The 16,982-nt window shown below is 36.0% G+C and overlaps 2 protein-coding genes across 2 annotated transcripts in view; one reads left to right on the top strand and one right to left on the bottom strand.

Moving 5' to 3' along the window:
* PDE1C (phosphodiesterase 1C) overlaps window positions 1–6,801 on the top strand; it is a 703,814-nt gene extending 697,013 nt beyond the window's left edge. The window contains exon 23 of the mRNA XM_063708446.1: window positions 6,444–6,801. The gene's annotated coding sequence lies outside the window, so the exon portion shown is untranslated. The remainder of the gene's footprint in view (window positions 1–6,443) is intronic.
* The window catches only part of ITPRID1 (ITPR interacting domain containing 1), a 100,868-nt gene that overhangs the window by 30,129 nt on the left and 53,757 nt on the right, over window positions 1–16,982 (bottom strand). The gene's annotated exons all lie outside the window — the stretch shown is intronic.

Genomic DNA, 16,982 nt, shown 5'->3' with positions numbered 1-16,982 from the left:
TTTGAGATACGTCCCATCAATAGCGAATTTATTGAGAGTTTTTAGTATGAAGGGGTGTTGAATTTTGTCAAAGGCCTTTTCTGCATCTATTGAGATAATCGTGTGGTTTTTGTCTTTGGTTCTGTTTATATGCTGGATTACATTTATTGATTTGTGTATATTGAACCAGCCTTGCATCCCAGGGATGAAGCCCTCTTGATCATGGTGGATAAGCTTTTTGGTGTGCTGTTGGATTCGGTTTTCCAGTATTCTATTGAGGATTTTTGCATCAATGTTCATCAAGGATATTGGTCTAAAATTCTCTTTTTTGGTTGTGTCTCTGCCCGGCTTTGGTATCAGGATGATGCTGGCCTCAGAAAATGAGTTAGGGAGGATTCCCTCTTTTTCTATTGCTTGGAATAGTTTCAGAAGGAATGGTACCAGTTCCTCCTTGTACCTCTGGTAGAATTCAGCTGTGAATCCATCTGGTCCTGGACTCTTTTTGGTTGGTAAGCTATTGATTATTGCCACAATTTCAGAGCCTGTTATTGATCTATTCAGAGATTCAACTTCTTCCTGGTTTAGTCTTGGGAGGGTGTATGTGTCCAGGAATTTATCCATTTCTTCTAGATTTTCTAGTTTATTTGCGTAGATGTTTGTAGTATTCTCTGATGGTAGTTTGTATTTCTGTGGGATCGGTGGTGATATCCCCTTTATCATTTTTTATTGCATCTATTTGATTCTTCTCTTTTCTTCTTTATTAGTCTTGCTAGCGGTCTATCAATTTTGTTGATCCTTTCAAAAAACCAGCTCCTGGATTCATTAATTTTTTGAAGGGTTTTTTGTGTCTCTATTTCCTTCAGTTCTGCTCTGATTTTAGTTATTTCTTGCCTTCTGCTAGCTTTTGAATGTGTTTGCTCTTGCTTTTCTAGTTCTTTTAATTGTGATGTTAGGGTGTCAATTTTGGATCTTTTCTGCTTTCTCTTGTGGGCATTTAGTGCTATAAATTTCCCTCTACACACTGCTTTGAATGTGTCCCAGAGATTCTGGTATGTTGTGTCTTTGTTCTCATTGGTTTCAAAGAACATCTTTATTTCTGCCTTCATTTTGTTATGTACCCAGCAGTCATTCAGGAGCAGGTGGTTCAGTTTCCATGTAGTTGAGCGGTTTTGAGTGAGTTTCTTAATCCTGAGTTCTAGTTTGATTGCACTGTGGTCTGAGAGATAGTTTGTTATAATTTCTGTTCTTTTACATTTGCTGAGGAGAGCTTTACTTCCAACTATGTGGTCAATTTTGGAATAGGTGTGGTGTGGTACTGAAAAAAAATGTGTATTCTGTTGATTTGGGGTGGAGAGTTCTGTAGATGTCTATTAGGTCCGCTTGGTGCAGAGCTGAGTTCAATTCCTGGGTATCCTTGTTGACTTTCTGTCTCGTTGATCTGTCTAATGTTGACAGTGGGGTGTTAAAGTCTCCCATTATTAATGTGTGGGAGTCTAAGTCTCTTTGTAGGTCACTCAGGACTTGCTTTATGAATCTGGGTGCTCCTGTATTGGATGCATATATATTTAGGATAGTTAGCTCTTCTTGTTGAATTGATCCCTTTACCATTATGTAATGGCCTTCTTTGTGTCTTTTGATCTTTATTGGTTTAAAGTCTGTTTTATCAGAGACTAGGATTGCAACCCCTGCCTTTTTTTGTTTTCCATTTGCTTGGTAGATCTTCCTCCATCCTTTTATTTTGAGCCTATGTGTGTCTCTGCATGTGAGATGGGTTTCCTGAATACAACACACTGATGGGTCTTGACTCTTTATCCAATTTTCCAGTCTGTGTCTTTTAATTGGAGCATTTAGTCCATTTACATTTAAAGTTAATATTGTTATGTGTGAATTTGAACCTGTCATTATGATGTTAGCTGGTTATTTTGCTCGTTAGTTAATGCAGTTTCTTCCTAGTCTCGATAGTCTTTACATTTTGGCATGATTTTGCAGTGGCTGTTACCGGTTGTTCCTTTCCATGTTTAGTGCTTCCTTCAGGAGCTCTTTCAGGGCAGACCTGGTGGTGACAAAATGTCTCAGCATTTGCTTGTCTGTAAAGTATTTTATTTCTCCTTCACTTATGAAGCTTAGTTTGGCTGGATATGAAATTCTGGGTTGAAAACTCTTTTCTCTATGAATGTTGAATACTGGCCCCCACTCTCTTCTGGCTTGTAGAGTTTCTGCTGAGAGATCCGCTGTTAGTCTGATGGGCTTCCCTCTGTGGGTAACCCGACCTTTTTCTCTGGCTGCCCTTAACATTTTTTCCTTCATTTCAACTTTGGTGAATCTGACAATTATGTGTCTTGGAGTTGCTCTTCTCGAGGAGTATCTTTGTGGCATTCTCTGTATTTCCTGAATCTGAATGTTGGCCTGACTTGCTAGATTGGGAAAGTTCTCCTGGATAATATCCTGCAGAGTGTTTTCCGTCACTTTCAGGTACACCAATCAGACATAGATTTGGTCTTTTCACATAGTCCCATATTTCTTGGAGGCTTTGTTCATTTCTTTTTATTCTTTTTTCTCTAAACTTCCCTTCTCACTTCATTTCATTCATTTCATCTTCCATCACTGATACCCTTTCTTCCAGTTGATCGCACTGGCTCCTGAGGCTTCTGCATTCTTCACGTAGTTCTTGAGCCTTGGCTTTCAGCTCCATCAGCTCCTTTAAGCACTTCTCTGTATTGGTTATTCTAGTTATACATTCGTCTAAATTTTTTTCAAAGTTTTTAACTTCTTTGCCTTTGGTTTGAATTTCCTCCTGTAGCTCGTAGTTTGATCGTCTGATGTCTTCTTCTCTCAACTCGTCAAAGTCATTCTCCACCCAGCTTTGTTCCATTGCTGGTGAGGAACTGCGATCCTTTTGGAGGAGGAGAGGTGCTCTGCGTTTTAGAGTTTCCAGTTTTTCTGCTCTGTTTTTTCCCCATCTTTGTGGTTTTATCTACTTTTGGTCTTTGATGATGGTTGATGATGGTGATGTACAGATGGGTTTTTGGTGTGGATGTCCTTTCTGTTTGTTAGTTTTCCTTCTAACAGACAGCACCCTCAGCTGCAGGTCTGTTGGAGTTTGCTAGAGGTCCACTCCAGACCCTGTTTGCCTGGGTATCAGCAGCAGTGTCTGCAGAACAGTTGTTTTTTGTGAATTGCGAATGCTGCTGTCTGATTGTTCCTCTGGAAGTTTTGTCTCAGAGGAGTACCCGGCCGTGTGAGGTGTCAGTCTGCCCCTACTGGGGGGGTGCCTCCCAGTTAGGCTGCTCAGGGGTCAGGGACCCACTTGAGGAGGCAGTCTGCCCCTTCTCAGATCTCCAGCTGCATGCTGGGAGAACCACTGCTCTCTTCAAAGCTGTTAGACAGGGACATTTAAGTCTGCAGAGGTTACTGCTGTCTTTTTGTTTGTCTGTGCCCTGCCCCCGGAAGTGGAGCCTACAGAGGCAGGCAGGCCTCCTTGAGCCATGGTGGGCTCCACCCAGTTGGAGCTTCCCGGCTGCTTTGTTTACCTAAGCAAGCCTGGGCAATGGCGGGCACCCCTCCCCCAGCCTTGGTACCTCCTTGCAGTTTGATCTCAGACTGCTGTGCTAGCAATCAGCGAGACTCTGTGGGCGTAGGACCCTCCAAGCCAGGTGCAGGATATAATCTCCTGGTGCGCCGTTTTTTAAGCCCATCAGAAAAGCGCAGTATTTGGGTGGGAGTGACCCGATTTTCCAGGTGCTGTCTGTCACCCCTTTCTTTGACTAGGAAAGGGAACTCCCTGACCCCTTGTGCTTCCCAAGGGAGGCAATGCCTTGCCCTGCTTCGGCTCGCGCATAGTGCGTTGCACCCACTGACCTGCGCCCACTGTCTGGCACTCCCTAGTGAGATGGAACCGGTACCTCAGATGGAAATGCAGAAATCACCCATCTTCTGCGTCGCTCACGCTGGGAGCTGTAGACTGGAGCTGTTCCTATTCGGCCATCTTGGGTCCTCCCCCTTCTTTAACTGTTAAAACAACACTCTTTACAAACTTACTTGACCATTGATTTCCTCAGCATACATGAGGTAAATTTTGGAGACTGAAAATAAATCAGATGTTATTCTTATCAAAATGCTATGATACAGTAATTCTACCTGCTTTACACTTAGCTCTACACATACAGTTGAAACAAAGAATAAGTTAGGAACATGTTACACAGAAAACTAATTAATTGTAAAATAAGAATTGAAAATTCAACACTGAGAGTTTGGAGTCTGGATTTGTCACCAATCATTGTTGGCACCTAGAATAAATCACTAACTTTATGGACCTTTCTTTTCTCATATGTAAATTATGAGAGTTTACCCAGAAATCTAGTCATTATGCCTTCCATTTTACTATGACAAAAATGTGATCACCTGAAAATAGACATAGAAAGGACACCTTGCCTGTACTTACAAAGAAAAGCAAGAGCAACTAAAACTGTTTTTGAAAGACTAATGAAATGTTGTGACTAATATACACAGATTAAAGGTAATGTCACCATGCTTTACAAATTGAAAGAAGACAAAGGTCAGTATGGAATCAGGGAAGAGAGCAGAGAGGGATTTCCTCTCTCAGACACACTGTAAGGGGATGAAGAATCAGGTCTTCCACAGTGAATCCTAGAATGCTTTGAGTCACCTACTCTCTTGACACAAGTGATAAACCATTTTATCCACTTTGGCTTCTTATAACATGCAATGTGCACAGCAAAGCATATTTTATAATAAAGTGATAATCACAACTTATATTTGCGGCATAGAATTTGGGCACGGCATGCCATTTGGAGTCAGAGGAACCTGGGTTTCATCCTGATGCCAACACTTGCCAGCTGGGTGAACTTGAGCAAGTTGCTTAGCTTTTAAGAGCCTTGGTTTCCTCACTCATAAGCTAAAAATAATTATTGGTAAGCCCTAATACTCAACTATAATTATGGGTTTCTACATTGTGACCCCCCATTAATGGAGGGGAGTTTATGAAATTTGCTTTTTGGCCTTTCTGGACTCCCTTTTGGTTTCAAAGCCTTTCCTAACATCATCTCTACCTTTTCTGAGAAGAAGGGGCCCCTGGAGGCATTTTTTCTTGGGATTAGACTTTGGATCAGGAAAGAAATATTTCCCTTCTTGACCAAAAGATTCATGAACCTTGGGTGCCAAGAGTTGGCAACAGCCAGATGCCTCTTCTCCAATAGCCTAATTAGTAGTGGTGTGTGTTAGCAGGAAAGGACAGGGAAGGAACCTCCCAAAGAACAATGTGAATTTGCCCCCTTTGGATTTTCTCATGAACAATCCTAATTATTTTTTATGGGGTATTGGTTGTATTTTTTAGGGAGAAGTGAGGGGGCAGAAATTGGGTGGTGGCTGGGGAAGACAGACATACATGAAGTGAAAAGGCTGATCTTAAGTTCGGGGAAATGGTCACACCTTTGATCTGGGTGACTTAGTCATAGTCCTTGCTCCTATCACAATGATGGGCACCAAGAGGGCTTTAAGGTTCCCTAAAAGTCTGTGAACCTGATAGGCTTCTGTCATCTCTCGGCTTCTTTAGGATCCCATGGATGCCACAACTACTGGAAATGCTCTGACAGCATAAACAGTTTATCTAATGACAATCAATATGTGTGCTTCTAAAATTCATTTCCTACCCTTTTCTTTACTACAAATAGAAAAGGGACTTTATCTTCTTTTCCTGCAGTGATTTGTAGTGTTAGAGGTAAATAAAAGTAACTCTCTTCTTAATAGGTCAAATGTTTTCTTCTGAAATTTAAATATTCTCCAAATATTTTATCCTCATTTTCATTTTATCTTTATTATCTTCAATTTCAACCAAACTCATTGAACGCATTTTAGGTAGAGTATTATCCTTAAAGTACTGTGGGGGTGGGAGGGAGCACTAATATAAATCAGAAAATGACAAGAGTATCGTGGGTTTTTTTTTCTTTAAAAGATGGAGCATTAAATCATTTAGAAGGTAAAAGTTATCTCTAAAGAGCTGCTGTTAATGGAAGAGACTAATCAGGATGTATTTTCTCTTAAATAATTTTGTCTGAACTCTTATCTCCACACACAATGAAGTTGTTTTCTGTTTGTTTTTTACAAAAAGCAGAATAGTTTTGATTTTTATACTAATTCACATTTTCTTTTAATTAAACTGTTGGGGAGACTTGGTTATTATTTCAATGACTCTTGCCTACCTCAGAAATGCTTAATACTACATAGAGGTTACTACATAGAGGTATGATGTCTTTGGCAATCTAAAATTTAACACTTATTCTTTAATAGCTTATCAATGAAATACTTGTTGAGAAACCCATTTATATTAATCATCCCCTTTGCCAAGATCTATCATTTTTAAATTGTTGTTATCTCCATTCTAATTAGAACAGTGTCTCAAACCTACTGAGTTTATAGAAGAAATAATAGGATCTTCCCTTCTCCAGGCTTTTCTTCCTGAAAGATGGCAAATGCTTCAAAAACTGAACAAGTTGATAGATAAATTATACCGGGACAAGCTTACCCACCACTGAAGTGCAACCATCTTTGGGGTAGCTCCCTACGGCTGTTTACCACCATGCTGTGGTGCCTAGGAGCAGTCTGTCATAAAGAAAAGAAGAATGCACTTGGAATATAAGCAACAGGCAATTTGCAGAAGAGAAGATATAATTATCTAGATTGGAATATGAGCAGGACAACCATACCATTCCCAAAAAGTAAGCAAGAGAGGTTTGGGTATCTGATAATTGTTTGAATCACAATCTAATGTTTTTATGCTACCAAAAAATGAAATTTAGAAACCTTTTTGGTTTTGTCTCTTGTTGTCTCATTCACCTGTACATAATCCTTATGCTGCTTTCTACTTTGGCCATAGAGGAAATCAGAAAAAGGCCATTGAAAACTACTCTTTAAGCTATCTGGGGAATTTACCTTATGATCTAAGATACTATTTATTTCTAAAGCTGAAATAACATTGTGCCTGTGGAATCAATGAGATGATGAAAAAAATGGACTTTGTCAGTGGGTGGAGGGATGTGTTGATGGGCAGATGACCTCCTTCTCCTCAGGGTCCCACCCCCCTACTGTACTTCCTCAGAATACATCTTAATACATCACTTTAACACAAACTCTCCCTGAGGTCCATTTCTGGGAAATCCAACCTAAGACAGGTGGTAGGGATGATTCAGAATAAGACCTGCACATTTAAAAATCTGATTATTGAAATCAATAGGACCCAATATGCATATATTCACTACTAGACCCTGAAGGGATAACCATAAATACAATAATTTTTTAGAGAGATAAATTAGCAATAACTTACATTTAATCAAAAAGAGGCACGATTAAAAACCATGATCAATTTAAGATGTTATTAACACATCATAATTCTTGAAAACTGCAAGAATTCCAATAATTTATATTTTTGCATGTACAGTAGGAACCTTGCAACATTGTCAAAGCATTGCATAGCAGCTAGACCTTTGAACAGAAAACGGAATTAGAATTCTCAGTAAACTCGGCCGGTTGCGGTGGCTCACACCTGTAATCCCAGCACTTTGGGAGGCTGAGGCGGGCAGATCATGAGGTCAGGAGAGCGAGACCACAGTGAAACCCCGTCTCTACTAAAAATACAAAAAAAAATTAGCCAGGCGTTGTGGCAGGCCCCTGTAGTCCCAGGTACTCGGGAGGCTGAGGCAGGAGATTGGCGTGAACCCGGGAGGCAGAGCTTGCAGTGAGCCAAGATTGCACCACTGCACTCCAGCCTGGGCAACAGAGCGAGACTCTGTCTCAGAAAAAAAAAAAAGAATTCTCAGTAAACTGTAACACACTACTGGTATTAGCCTTCAATTGGTCACTTAGTATGTTACTTAGTATGTTACTAGTAGTGATCTTGGTCATGTCTAAGAATGAAAGCCTATGTAATTACACAACCATTGTTCATAAGACTCAATCTCCATTTTAAAAAATTACTTAATGTCTTATTTTGCTTAAGAGAGTACCAAGGACTATACATTGATAATCACTCACATCTTCACACCTTTGTCCACAGAAATAGCATAAGAGAATTTAAAAATGACTTCAAGATGCGTCCATAGTACTAATAACTGCCATTTACTGCTTGCCATTATTGTTCATGGTATTCTGAACACATTGTCTATAATCCTTACAACTGCCAAGCTGGGCAGATTTTATTACGCCCATCATGAAGATGGGAACATTGAGGTATGAGGGCCTCCAATAACTTACCGTAGATTACACAAGTAATACTTATGACCTGATCCTATCTTCATGTTTTTTCTATTAAAGCATGCATATCAAATCTTTGATTTTTCACTAGTCAGCCCTATATCCATGTCCAAAGAATAAATGGGAAAATATCTACAGTATGTGTTCAGCAAACCTAGATCACCCTTGTTTCTAAGGACTAAGTTCTGGATTACATAACTTTTAGAATTTTGCTAATTTCTATACACTTTCTAGAAGTCACCTTTATTCTCTTTAAGAAAATTACTATAAAATTAAACTGAAACTAAATTACATTCTCAAGGCTTCAGCCTATAGCTTAAAAATAAATTAATCCCTTGGCTAATGGTGATGGAAAACACCAGCAATGGACCCTCAGTGAGGTGTGGTGTTCATTCCCGCCATACCCCAGGGAGTGACAAAGGACACTCTAGGGTTCCTTGTGATAAAAAAATATAAATGGGGCCCCCGAATCAGGAGTTTTCTCAGTGGCTGTTTCTGAAGTAATTTCAAAAAAACGATCCATGACTGTTCTCAAACCAGATGACAATGATGTTCAATGCTCTCTCCTCAGAGAACCTTTCCTGGCCACGCACTAGAATGCAGCTCACTGTGCCACAAAGCTCTACACTCTACTAACCCATTTTGTTTTTTATAACCTTTAAAAACATGTGAAATTATCTCAGTTAATCAATTAATTCCATAATGTTTATTGAGCATCCATACATACCAGGAACTGTTCTAAGGATCTGGGTATATGGTATTAAATGAAACAGGAGAAAATTACTGCATTCATGGAGTATATATACCTATTAAGTGTCTCATATCTTCCTTTTGTAGAGGCTTTTTCTGTCTTACTTCAAGCCCTGGACACATAATGGGTGCTCAATAAATATTTGTTTAATTACTAGAATAAGTGTAAATCTGAAACTCTGCATGGGGAGTTTTTTTTAACAAGTTATTGAGCTAAAGTTGAGCCTTGCCCTCACTTTTACTCCCATAATGTCACCAAAGTAAAAGGAACTAGATCTAGCCTTCCCCTGTAAAGCATAATTTTATTGGAAAGCATTTATGAAGTTACTTCTTCACCTGCCCTAGATACACAAGAAGATGCACAAGAAGGTATTGGATACTGTATAGGTATTTTAAGCATTGGATGGTTTAGACTAAATGACAATCTAAGACTCCGTAATATCTGGGGTAAAGAACATTGTGTGGTAGAGGGAAGGAGTTCTTAAACTTTGATATACCTGACCTGGATTCAACTCCCAACCTTGGTGCCTACCAGCTGGTTGTTCATGGCAAGTCACTTTACTCCTCTGAGCCAAAGTTCAGCATCTGAAAAATGTGAACAATCCTAACTGCTTAAGGTACTTCACAGGGAATATGGAATATTTCCATAAGGAACTTCCCTCCCCCTACATATGCATTAGCAAATATTCAAGCTCTCATAACACAATATTCAAGCAAGAATAACACAAATGTAACAATGTCATTATGCTGTGCAGAGGGCAAAAAGAATTCAAAGGGAGATCTGCATTGCTGAGAAGCCACCTTGCAAATTCAGAAAGGCCCAGAGTGCTGTTGGTTATTTAACATAAATATAGACGTAGCCACTGGATTTGGCTTTAGATAGAAACAAAACAAACTGCTGATCATGTGTGAATTTAAAAGAAAAATGGCCTTAAACAAGAATGTCTTTCTTTCTGATTTGTCTTCCTGATATTCTACTAGCAGAAAAATTGAAATTCATTGTTACTGACTAACAGAGCAAATATAGACTCTAAAATGGTAGAATGAAAATAAATATTTTTCTTTGAAAAAATCCCATAGAAACTACAGTAAGCAAATTGGTTTTATTAAAAAGACAAAGAGAGGGAAGTACTTCTGAGGTAGTGGAAATAGAACCTCCGAAACCCCATTCCTCCATAAAAACAACAAGAACGCTGGCAAAACCTGTCAAAATTAACTTTTTCAAAACCCTAGAAATTAACCAAAGCCTTTCAATAATCTGAGGAGCATTTATACAAGAAAAAAAGAGTTGACTATCAATAAGAACAGTGAACTTCGTGGCACTTTAACTTACCCTATTTCCATTACCCTCTCCCCAGCTCTTCATTAGCCTTAAAACAATCAGCCTTGGAATAGTGGTAGCTGTGAAAAACAGCATCCTATCAGTTAAAGGAAGCAGAAAGGGTGTGGACTCTCAAACAAAAAGTCCCATTTCTGGAGAATTATCACTATTAGGCCTATCTGGAAGCTCTCTGGCAAAGCCCATTCAGTAGGCCTGTCTTTATTTGACCTAGTTCAGAGATTCCTAAGTCGGGAAATCCATACCAGCAGGGTGTATGATTAAAACAATTAATGGTAATTGTTTAATATTATAGCTGCCTGAGACAGTGATACCAACTGGGGCAAAATAATAAACTTGGCTAATAGTGGACTTTGAAAATCTCTGACATATTCGTGTGGATCTACAAAAGGCTGGCTTTGCACATGTGCAGGGCTGTGTTCATGCCCAAGAAAGATCTGAGAAGACCCTAATTTCTCACATCTGAAAGACCTTGAGGCTGCACAAACAAGAAGGGAAGACTAACACTGAGTTGTAAATAGGTGGAGCATTGAAGGCATGCTCCAACAAAAACACAGAGACCTTCAGAAAAGGGTGGTAGACATATTTGTTCAAGTCACTTAAAAAAAATCTCTGTCCAGTCATTAACTAGGCTATTCAAGTAGGAACTTCAGTGATGTACTTGATAAAATATATAGGTTTTATAAAGTTAGTCCAGGAAAGTCTCTTTAAAACAAACAAACAAACCAGAAACAACAACAAAACCTAGGAGTATATCTAAGTTCAAGAGTTTTCATATTATCATATTATTTTAAATGTCCAGTTTACAACAAACCATCACAAGACACACAAAGAAATGAGAAAGAATGACCCACACACACAAAAACAAAACAAAACAAAAGCCAATCAATAAAAACTGTCCTTGAGGAAATGCAAATGTTGTTCTCACTAGACAAAAACAAAAAATTAGTTATTATATATTGTTCAAAATAACTAAAGGAGTGTATGAGAAAGAATGTCTCATCAAATACAGAGTATCATAAAGAGGTGAATATCATAAAAGGACCAAATAAGAGTTTAGAGTTGCAAAATATGGTAATTTAAATAAAACATTCAGTACACGACCTCAACATCAGATCTGAGATGGCAGAAGAAAAAGAATCAGCAACCTTGAAAATAAGCCAATTAAAATTATCCAGCTGGAAAAACAGAAAAAAAATGAATAAAAATGAACAGACCCTCAGAGACCTGTGAAACACCATCAAATATACCATCACACATAATGGGAGTCCCAGAAAGAGAAGAGAAAAGAAAAAGGCATAAAGAATATTTCAATAAATAATGGCCCCAAACTCCCCAATTTTGATGAGAAACAATGTACAGAACCAAAAAGCTCAACAAACTCCAGAGAGGAAAAACTCAGAGAAATACACACTCAGACACATGATAATAAACTCAAAAGACAAAGTATCTTGTAAGCAGCAAGATAAAAATGACTCATCACATACAAGGGATATTTAAAAAGATTAACAACTGACTTCTTAGCAGAAACCGTGCAACCTGAAGGCTGTGGGATGACATTCAAAGCATTGAAAGGATAAAGGAATGTCAATATCAAGAATTCTATATTCAGCAAAACTGAATATAGAATATAGAATTCTATAGAATACAGGATATAAAGAGACAATTTAAGACATTCTCAGATAAACAAAAACAGAATTCATCACTTGAAGAACTGCAATATAAGAAAAACTAATGGAAGTCCTGCAGGTGGGAGTGAAAAAACACTAGACAATAACTCAGATTCAAATGAAGAAATAAACAGCACTCATTAAAATAACTACATAGGTAAATATGAAGATGATAAAAATGTATTTTTGCTTGTAATTCTTTTATTCTCATCTGTTTTAAAAGACAATTTAATAAAGCAATAATTATAAAATGGAATTGATATAATCATAATGTATAAAAATGTAATGTGTATGACAATAATACCGCAAAGGAGGGAGGAGGAAATAAAACTATACTGGAGCAAATTTTTAACATGCTATTGAAATTGTTGGTACTAATCCTATCTAGATTTTTTAAGTTAAGATATTGGAATTCCCAGGGCAACACCTAGAAAAGTAACTTAAAAAATATAATAAAAGTAATAACAATATATTTTAAATGGCATACTAGAAAATACCCGTTTAACTCAAAAATGCAGTAATGGTGGAATAGAGGAATAAAAAGACATAAGACATATAAAACATATAATGAAATGACAGACATAAATCCTACCTTATCAATAATTACATTAAATCTAAATAGATTAAACATTCTAATCAAAAGAGATTGGCAGCATGGATAAAAATAAAACATAATCTAACTACATGCGGTCCACAAGAGAAACATTTTAAATTCAAAAAACACATAGGTTCCAAGTAAAATAATGAAAAAGATATATTATCCAAATAGTAACCAAAACGTAGCTGGAATGGCTATATTTTTATATACTATATCATATCATATTACATATTATATAGACAATAAGATAAAAATTGTTAATAAAGACAAAAGCATTTTATAATGATAAAAGAGTCAATCTATTAGGAAGACATAACAATTAAAAACACATGTAGACCTGAAAACAGAGTCCCAATTAAACAACTGACAGAAATGCAGAGAAAAACAGATAATTCAACAATGGTTGAATACTTTAAAACTCCACTTTCAATAATGGATGAAACAATTAGAAGACCAACAACAAAATAGAAGATTTGAACAATAATAATAAATTGAAATGTTTAATCTATTTCGACTGAATGTAATTATTGATAAGATAGGATTTCTGTTTGCCATTATACTATGTGTTACATGTCATATCTTTTTATGCCTTTACTCCTGCATTACTGCATGTTTTTGAATTAAATAGGTATTTTCTAGTATGTCATTTTAAATAAATCAAGTAGTCCTAATAGACATCTGTAAAAGACACCACCTAAAAAAATAATATCTATGAGAAGAATACTTACGTTTCTCAACTGTACATGGAACATTCTCCAAGCAGGATAGACCATATGATAGTCCACAAAATAAGCCTCAATAATTTTAAAGAATTGAAATCATACAAAATAACATTTCTGACTGCAGCAGAATGAGATTAGAAATCCATAGAAGAAGAAAATTTAGGCAATTCACAAATATGTAGCAATTTTTTAAAACACTCCTAAGTAATGGGTCAAATAAGATATCACAGGGAAATAGAATATACTTCAAGATGAGTGAAAACTAAAACAAAACATATCAAAATGTATGAATGCAGCAAAAGCAGGCTTTGAGGGGAATTTTTAGCTATAAATGTCTATATTTAAAAAGAAATAGAATCTCAAAAATTACCTAACCTCTTACTTTAAACTACACAAACAGCAAACTAAATGCAAAGCAAGCAGAATGAAAAAAATAATAAAGATTGGAGCAGAGATAAGTAAAATAGACAATGGGAAAACAATACAAAGAATTTTAAAAAAGAAGTTTTTCTTTGAAAAGATCACCAAAACTGACAAATCTTTAGCTAGAATGATAAAGAAAAAAGTCAGAAGATTCAGTTAATAAATTATGAATGAAAGAGAGGATGTAATTACTAATTTTCTAGAAATAAAAGACAATTATACAAATACTGTGAATGACAAATTAGATGACTCAGGTGAGATGGATACATTTCTAGAAAAGTATAAGGTATTGAAACTTATTCTAGCAGAAACAGAAAATTTTAATAGACCTGTAACAAGTAAAGTTATTTAATTAGAAATTTTAAAACAGTCCACAAAGAAAATTTCAGGCCCAGATGGCTTTGCTGATATATTCTACCAAATGTTTAAAGAAACATTAATAATATTTCACAAACTCTTCCAAAAGATATGAGAGAGAGGACACATCCCAACTTATTCTCTGGGGCCAGTATTACTTTGATACCAAATCTAGACAAAGACATTACCAGAAAAATCCTTGTGAATATAGATGTAAAAATCCTAAACAAAATACTAGCAAACTGAATCTGGAAATATAAAAAATGGATTATATGCCATGATTATGTGGAACCCATCTCAGGAATGCAAGGCTATTTTAACATCTGAAAATCAGTGAATGTAATACACAATGTTAAAAGAATAAAAGAAAAAAACCACAGGGCCACCTCAATTGATGCCAAAAAAGCATTTGACAAAATTTAACACAATGTTATGATATGAACACCCAACAAACTAGGAAGAGAACTGAATATCCTCTACCTATAAAAGACATCTACAAAAAGGCCATCGCTAACATCATACATAATGGTAAAATACTAAAATTTTTCCCCATAAAATTAAGAAGAAAATAAGGATGTCCACTCTCTCCTCTTCTATTTCCAGGATAATAAGGAAAAAAGAAAAAAGAAAAAAAATTCAGAATCAAAGGAAGAAGTAAAACTATCTCTACTTGCAGATAATATGGTCTTGTATATAAAAATCTGCTATAGAATTATTAGAACTAATAAATGAATTCAGCAAAGTCACAGGATATAAGATCAATATACAAAAAATAATTTTATTTCTACATACTAGCAATGAGCAGCCCAAAATTAAATTTACAAGAACAATTTCATTCACAATAACATTAAAAAGAATAAAATATTTAGAATAAACTGAACCAAAAAACTACAAGACTTATACACGTAAAACTACAAAATGCTGTTGCAAGAAATTAAAGAAGACCAAATAAATGGAAAGATATCCCATGTTGTGAATCAGAAGACTTAATGTTGTTAAGATGGCAATAGTCTCCAAGTTGATTTGAAGATAGAATACAATTTCTATCAAAATCTCAGCTACATTTTTATATGGAAATTGACAAGCTGACCCTAAAATTCTTATGGAAATGCAAAGGACATAAAGTAGTCAAAATAATCATGAAAAAGAAGAACAAAGGTGAAAGATGTATTTCCTTATTTAAAACTTACTACAAAGGTACAATAATGAAGACAGTGTGTTAGTAGTATACAGACAGACGTATAAATTAATAGAATAGAACTTAGAGAGATTAGAAATAAGATTGTACACTTAAAGCCAACTGATTTTCAACCAAGGTACTAAGGTGATTCAATGGAGGAACAAATGATGTTGGGATAACTAAATATCATGATAAAACAGAAACTATGCAGTGAGATGAAAACTTTACAGATACATACATAAATATGTGCATGTATACACAGAAACTATCATTGATCTTTTCAAAGAGATAAGAGGAAGCATAAGCATTGCAACCATGACAAAAAAAAATAGGATGCTATGGGAGAAAACATTCTGAGAACATAAACTTCACAAGGTTAAATACATAAAAACAGAAATAAATTTAATTAAAGTGCTGGAAGATAAACTGAGAAAGTCTTCCAAAAATTAGGCTAAAAAATAAAGAAATGAAGAAACAGGGGAGAAAATTTGAGAAAGAGGACTAATTCATGAGTGCCAGTATTCACATTGTAGATATTCCTGAAAAAGAAAATTTGTGCTTAAAATTATTGACAGATAATTTAAACCTGAAGGGCATGGGGTTGTGATTGAAATGGACCCTGAGAACCCAACCTAATGGATGAAAACAGACCAACACATATTATTATAAAATTTCAGAGCAGTAGAGTCAAAATGAAAATCTATAAGCTTCTGGAGAGAGTAACAGAACAGAGTTCACTGTAGCTTTAGACTTTTCAACAGCACAACACAAGAAGACAATGGAGCAAGGCCTTCAGAATTCTGAAGGAAATAATTTCGGACCAAGAAATTGATGCTGAGCCAACATACTTATCAGGTGGATTAAACATTTTCAGAATGTTTAAACACGAGGTCTCAAAAAATTTGCCTCCTTTCCACATTTCTTAGGAACCTACTCAGACAGTCTGGCATCAAAGTGAAAACATCAGTCAAGAGAAGGAAGTGGCCCAAAAATGGGAGATCCAGCAAGGATCCAAACAAGAGAATCTCCAAATTAATTTTGCTAAGATATCCTAGAATGACAACTGTACATCAGGCATTAAGAACAACCGTCTTGCAGGTGGGAAAGCACACTGAGGACAGAGTTTTGTTTTCTGATTATACATTCTTTGAATCTAATAAAATTGTTGGAGCATGTTTCAAAAATAGAAAAAAAGGACTATCCAAAGAAAGAAAGAAAGACATGAGCTCTAGGAAAGAGAGAATCAAACTCAAGAAAAAGGCAAAGAGAAACCCAAGGATGACAGCTTCATTGCAGTCTTGGAAAACATCTTATCCAGGGAGAAAAATAATAAAAATGACCAAAAGAGTAGATACCAAGAGTAAGGTAAAATTATTAGATTTACTAGATTACCTGAAATAAAAGTTTACCTCGTGAAAACAGTATATTGAGAAGATATTGAAAGGCATAGAAAGAGTTGCCAATATGCGCAAAAGAAAATAACCAGAAAGAAAACAATTTCCTTTGCTGGAAATACCTTTGTTCATATATTTTTTTCAACATCTCCATGTAAATGTTTGGTTTCCCCTTCAATTTTCCTGATGAAAACTCCAGTTGATATAATATTTGATATTGATATTTGAAAGAAATAGTCTAATGGACATAAGAATTTTTTAAAATTTCTCTAAGCACGAAATTCTTTCTCCATATCAAGTCTGAT

This window comes from Gorilla gorilla, chromosome 6 (assembly GCF_029281585.2).
Source record: "Gorilla gorilla gorilla isolate KB3781 chromosome 6, NHGRI_mGorGor1-v2.1_pri, whole genome shotgun sequence".
Lineage (NCBI taxonomy): Eukaryota > Metazoa > Chordata > Mammalia > Primates > Hominidae > Gorilla > Gorilla gorilla.
This window is presented reverse-complemented; position numbering and strand designations above follow the sequence as displayed.